The sequence below is a fragment of the Crocuta crocuta genome, unplaced genomic scaffold, assembly GCF_008692635.1.
Source record: "Crocuta crocuta isolate KB4526 unplaced genomic scaffold, BGI_CrCroc_1.0 scaffold203, whole genome shotgun sequence".
Classification (NCBI taxonomy): Eukaryota; Metazoa; Chordata; class Mammalia; order Carnivora; family Hyaenidae; genus Crocuta; species Crocuta crocuta.
Window position 1 is genome coordinate 198,341 of NW_027529172.1, and position 6,591 is coordinate 204,931.

Here is a 6,591-nt window from a genome sequence, read left to right on the forward strand (position 1 = left end):
CCTCTCAGAACCTGCCTGCTTTCCAACCTTGAGAGTGTGCTTTCCCTTTAGTCAACAGCATTGTGCTTGCTACTTTCCTTTTGGTTGCGTTTGAGCGCGGATCCTTAGTAAATCTTTGTGTGGGGAATCCAAAGATTGAGACCTCCATTCACACAAGGCAGACTCTTCCACTGGTAGCAGTGTCACATTTTTCTGGAGAACTTGAATTCTCGACAACTGTTCTTTCCTTGATAATTTACTTTAATATTGATGAGCTATATAATAAGAGTCAAACAACCTTCATATATTCATGCAATTTGTATATAATTTAAGTAAAATGGTAAATATGAGCTATTTAGTGACACTTATTTGAAGAGACTTTAAAACTTTTTAAATGTTTATTTATTTTTGAGAGAGAGATAGAGTGCTAGTGGGGAAGGGGCAGAGGGAGAGGGAGACATAGAATCTGAAGCAGGCTCCAGGCTCTGAGTTGTCAGCACAGAGCCCAACCAGAGGCAAACTCAGGGACCAGGAGATCATGACCTTAGCTGACACTTAACTGACTGAGCCACACAGGCACCCCTGAATAGACATTTTTAAAAGATATATTTTTATCTTTACACAGAAATTGAAATGGGTGCTTCTTTATTTCCAGGGACTGAATAATGTAAGTGCTTATCATTCAATGACCGTAACTTTTGTTTATAGCTATAATACAGAAAGCACATTATATAAATCTCAAAGCTCCTAAGCTTTTGTGCACAAAAAGAATAGAGTATTTAGAGCATAATTCAACTATTGCCAGCCCTTATTTCATTTCCTAAGCTTTCTGAACAAATTAGAGTGTTGGATAAGTTTATAGCCTGTGACTTTCTTTTCCAGGTTAAAAATGGCTTGGACATTTATTAAGTTATTGTGCTCTACAATTCCAACTACTTTCTATTGTGATTTGTATGATGTTACATATATGTATATATAATAATATATATGTGAATATAAATTATTATATAATATAATAAACATAAAACATAATAACACATGTTTTGTATAATAGCATATAATATACAAACATAATAATAATAAATATATACACACAGAAAAAATCAGAGACTACAAAGTTCATTATCTTTTTACTTCCCTAATTCTTTATTTAATTTTGTTATTTAAATATATTTTCATATCATTTACCATTCATTTTGTATTTTGTTTTAATATTTACTCATAACTTTCTTTCACTATTTGGTTAACATTTGATTACTATTCAGGCAGCAATCCACCTTAGTAAAAATCACTCTCAATTTATATTATATATAAACCAAGTTTTGTTTTACATGAATATTTGACACCAACTGACAAGTATCATAAAGTTACCTCTCCAGTTAGCTATTTGGTGGGAGTCACCTCAGAATTCCTCTGTGTTTTCTTTCATGTTTGACTTTTTCAGATACCATGAAAATTAATACTTCATTAATCTGGTATAAATTAGGGAAAAAAGAATTCCATCTATATAGGTTTTCTAGTTCTTGAATTAATAGCATATGTCTTTTCTGAATTATGAAATATTTCCAATTCAAACATAACTTAAAGCTTTATTAACTACCTACCTCAACCACAAACTTTATATTTTAATTTTGAGGGCAAACACATTCAGTGAACTGTGAGAAAAGAAGAGAGGGAAAGTTACTTGGAAAATAACCTCTGGAGACTTTTTTAATGTACTATTTATTTCTACTTATTGAGAGAGAGAGAGAGAGGCAGAGAGAGGGGGACAGAATCCCAAGTCTGCTTCACACTGTCAGCACAGAGCTGGAAGTGGGGCTCGAACTCACCAACTGTGAGATATGACATGAGTCAGTCAATAGTCAGATGCTTAACTGACTGAACCATCCAGGGGCCCCTATGTGTGTTATTTATTTAGTATAAAATTGCATGTACTAAGCATTTGTTTAATATACTACTCTATCGCTGTTATGAAGAGAACTTTCAAAGAAGCAACTGATATCTCAGGGAAGCATTTGTTAGTGGGGCAAAAATAAACAAACAAACAAATACATAAATAAATAAAACTATTTTTTCTCTTATTCACTAATTCCTTCTGAAATTCATTTGCAACAAGGTATTAAAATGGCCAGTTTTCTTGGAGGATCATGTTTTCTGCAAACTTTACAATGAACAGGAAAACAAAAAGCAAAAAAAGGAAGTGAGAGGGCGAAAAAGGGAGGGATGGAAGCAGGGAGGGAAGGCAAGAGGAATGAAAAAAGGACAAAAAGAAGGAAAGGAGGAAAGAAGGGAAGGAAGGAGGAGAGAAGGAATGTACCATAAGAGAAGTGGCTTAGACTCATAACTTTTTAGAAAATTCTGGGTCAGTTATCCAGATTGAAATTTAAAAATGGGTGATTTTATTAGAAAGATCTGAAATGAAAGGAAACTGTCATTTCTTTTTTTTAAAAGAAAATTTAAAAATGTTTGTGTTTTTATTTTGAGAGACGGAGAGAGAGCACACAAGTAGAGAGAGAGAGGGGGAGAGAGAAAATCCCAAGAAGTCTCTGCACTGTCCATGCAGAACCGGACACAGGGCTCCAATTCACGAACTGTGAGATCATTACCTGAGCCGAAATCAAGAGTTGGTTGCTTAATGACTGAGTCATCCAGGCACCCTGAAACTATCATTTCTTATTTAATTACATATATTTTTTGAATGAATGAATTTGAATGTGTGTATGTGACTGTGTATGTGTGTGTGTTTGCGCGCGCCTGCGCGCACGCATGCGCGCATACAGTTATTTATTTTGAGGTGAAATCTAGATATAAATTAAGGTACAGATCTTAAGTGTACAAATTGAGAAGATTTTTTATATTTTTATTTGCATTTACTTTATGCAGAGTACTCCTGGGCCATAAGTTTTGGTTTTTTCAATTTCTTCCAGGATATCTTCTTTCTTCTGTGCAGAGTCATCTGATTTAGAAGCAATCTACTCTTTTTCAGTTAAGTCTCATCTCAATGTAATAGAAAGATCTCATTTATGGGTTAAACTGACCATGAGCCTTGTAAATTCTATGCCGTATCTTGGGGGCTTTGTTCGCCCGGATGTGCTCAATGGCCAGAGAACCTACTTCTAAACCCTTAAATTCAGCATTACTTTCTGTATTTTCAAGCATGTGCAGTACAAATTCAACACTCTTTTGGCCACCTAGCCTGTGCCCAGTCCCAGTGTCTGGCTGAGGCACAGCAACCAGCTTCACCACAATAATGACACAATGGCACACATTGCTTCTGCAAAGTGACATCCTTCAGATTTCTGGTGGCTTTTCAGATACGCATATCTTTGATGGCCTGGATAGTTTCACATGTGCTCTTAAAGTGAACATGAAGATTTGAACCTCTTGATATGTATGATTTTATAGGGTTTTCTGGATCAAGTGAATAATGAACTATTTTCAGAGATCACCTCAGGTCGCTTACAGGAAGAGGCAATTTGTTAACATTTGACAAATATTTAAGCTTATATAACCAATACCAAAATCAAAACCTAGGAAGAACATTTCTACCATGTTCGGTGTTTCCTCAGTGCTTCTTTCTAGCAATTCCTGCTCCTCATAGGCAGCCAGTGTTCTGATTTCCATCAGCATAGTTTAATTATATCTGTTTTTAGACTTCCTATAAAAGAAATACAGAATGTACTCATATACTCTTTTGTTTCTTTTGTAAATTTAACTCTTTTGTTTATTGTTTATTTTAAGTTTTTATTTATTTATTTTGGAAGAGCAAGAGAGTGAACTCTCTCTCTGTCTCTTTCTGGGGAGAGGGGCACAGAGAGAGGGAGAGAGAGAATCCCAAACAGGCTCTGCAGCTTCAGCTTGGAGCCCAACCCAGGGCTTGAACTCATGAACTGTGAGATCATGACCTGAGTTGAAACCAAAAGTCAGATGCTATTCCAACTGAGCCATCCAGGCACCCCAATGCTGTAGCTTTGTAAAACAATCAACTGGCCAAACTTTGGATAGTTTATTTCTGGATTTTCACTTTTGTCCTATTGATCTTTATGCTTTTACTAAACCAAAGCCATACTATATTGTCTTGATTTTGGAATTTAGATGAAGTCTGCCAACTTCATTGATCTTTCTAAAGATCATTTTGGCTATTCTAGGCCTTTCATATTTCCATATTCATTTTATAATTAATACTACCATTTATTAAGTTTTTGGTGCAGGTATTTTGTAAGTGATTTAAATGAATCTACAGATTAATTTGGGGGAAATTTTACACCTTAACAGTATTCCATCTGTCGATCCATGATCAAACTAAGATTTAAAGAAAACATCCTCTGATTAATAAAGAACACACACACACACACAACTAGACTTAATAGCTTGCTTAGTAGTGAAAGCTTTAAAAAATACATATGTCTTAGAATAGACTTTGGATTCTTGCTGATATAGAGCGCTAGGCTTGCTCGCCGGACAAAAGCAATTATAGAGATAGACAAAGCATATGAGATAAACATTTAGACTTAAAAAAATAGGCAGTGCAATATTGTAATCCTTGTGAAAATAAAAAACTAAGAAATGGATCTCATGATTACCCTGGGTTCCTACATATGGTCTCTTCTTGTCAAAATACAGGGGGGCATAACCCAACTGGAGTAGATGTCTCACGACAGAAGGACAGATAATCCATTCCAGGTTGTGAAGGCAACTGAACTTTAGAGAGTAATTAATCAGAGAAAAGGGTCCTGGGAAGATGTTGGGGAGAGGGAATAGAAGTCTTCATTAGGTTCACTTATGGACTTTAGAAAATGTAAAAGGCTGAGATGCCAGGGGACACTTGATGGTAGAAATGTCGAAATTCTGGCCCAGCCAGAAAGGAGACATTTCATTCAGCAGCTCAAGTATTGAGTGGAGACCCAGGAAAACAAAATCTATGCCTAAAAATAAGGCTAATGCCTTAGGATATGAGCCAGGCTAATACCAGTAAAAAATGATAAAAACTAAAGTTAAAGACGAAGTTCTTAAAAAATCCAGACAAAAGGAAAATGCTTAGGTAAAAAACAATATAAATGGTGATCGTTTTCCTATGAGATATAATGGGTCTCCAACAAATATGGAGATATTTTAAATGCTAGACTAAAAAAGAATCTGTTGAGGCAGAGTTATATATTCTATTTAAAAATCCATGAAAAATGAGAATAAAAGAGAATTTCAGATAAATGAAAGCTGGCTGAATCATCAGCACCACATATACAATACAAGAAAATAATATAAGAAGTTCTCCAGGCTGTTGGTAAATGGCATGATAGAAATGATAAATACATATAAATCTACTAGAATAAATAATTATAGCAACTTTATATATAAGGCCAATACTCAAAAAATAATTTCTATAATACACACATGTGTTTCTGTTTGTTTGTTTTTACTGGAAACTTCACAACATTGATGAGAAAAACCAAATGAGTCCTATAGAATTATAGGTCAGGAAGAAGTGTCTTCAAACTTAATCAGTATAGAATTAAAATCTCCATATCAAGCTGGCCTAAAGAATCAAGATAACTCTCCCATGTGAAAGAATATAAGTTTTCATAAGACCCTGGCTCCATATTTTCAGATATTTAGCTTTATTTGTGAATACAAGACAATGAGCAGATTATTTTGCATTAGATGACCTGACAAAGTATTTCTTTTAATATATCTGTTTTCTTGGGGTCAGATCTGGGAGGCAGGGCTGAATAGAAAATCATTTTCCTGAAAAGAGAGTAAAAGACTTAAGAACTGTGAAGAAAACATCCTTATGGGACTTTTATAGAGAAAATACTCCTATTCTCACAATTATGTTCCTTAGAGCAAAAAAATGACATATGTCTACTGGTTCCTGATAACAAGGGTTAACTGCTTAAACTGACATTTCCTTCTGATTGAGTACCACAGAACCAAAAAAAGAAGATGACAAGCCTGAAAAATCCAGCATAAAATCTCAGATAACTGATGGGCTGATGAAAGGTTTGGGTCACAAGGAATGGGGACAATTTTGGCATAAAGGAAAAGATAGAAAAGTTTTACCAATGGGGAACATTTTGGGATAGAAGATTTTATCAGAAGCACTTTTCCTTCTCTTCACATTGTCTCGGGAAAAGCATAGCCTGCTGAGTCACTTGGGCAAAGGAGTTAAGTAAGGGCACAGAGTACCAAGGTGCCTGAGGGTAATGGACACAAACAAGTATCAGTAGTAGGTAAATCAACAGATCCACTCAGTGTACACGTCTCCACAGTGGGTTTGAAAACAGGAAACAGGCAGGGCCAAAGCTATCTTTTAATTCCCAGTCTGCCTCTAGTTTCCTTCTTATGCCACACAAACAGGAGGGATAGGGTCTGGGCTTCGGCATCTCTCTCTAAATAGACACAGCCAACATTAGACACTCATAGAGAAATCTGAGAAACATATCAGGATTGCAAATCCCTAATGGTGAAAAGAAGAGCTGATTAACTGATACTAGATAAAGCTAAACTACAAATAGTTATATCTGCATTTTTTGAAATTCTAAAAGGGATGGTTTTCTTTCCTCCTAATTCCTCCACTAATTCACCATTAGCTCTTTCCAAATCTTAGAAAGATCT

At 35.3% G+C, this 6,591-nt stretch overlaps 1 pseudogene; it reads right to left on the minus strand.

Annotated features, from left to right (window-relative positions):
* Positions 1-2,854: 2,854 nt before the first annotated feature.
* Positions 2,855-3,301, minus strand: LOC144226242 (large ribosomal subunit protein uL22 pseudogene; annotated as a pseudogene).
* Between the last annotated feature and the right edge of the window lie 3,290 nt (positions 3,302-6,591).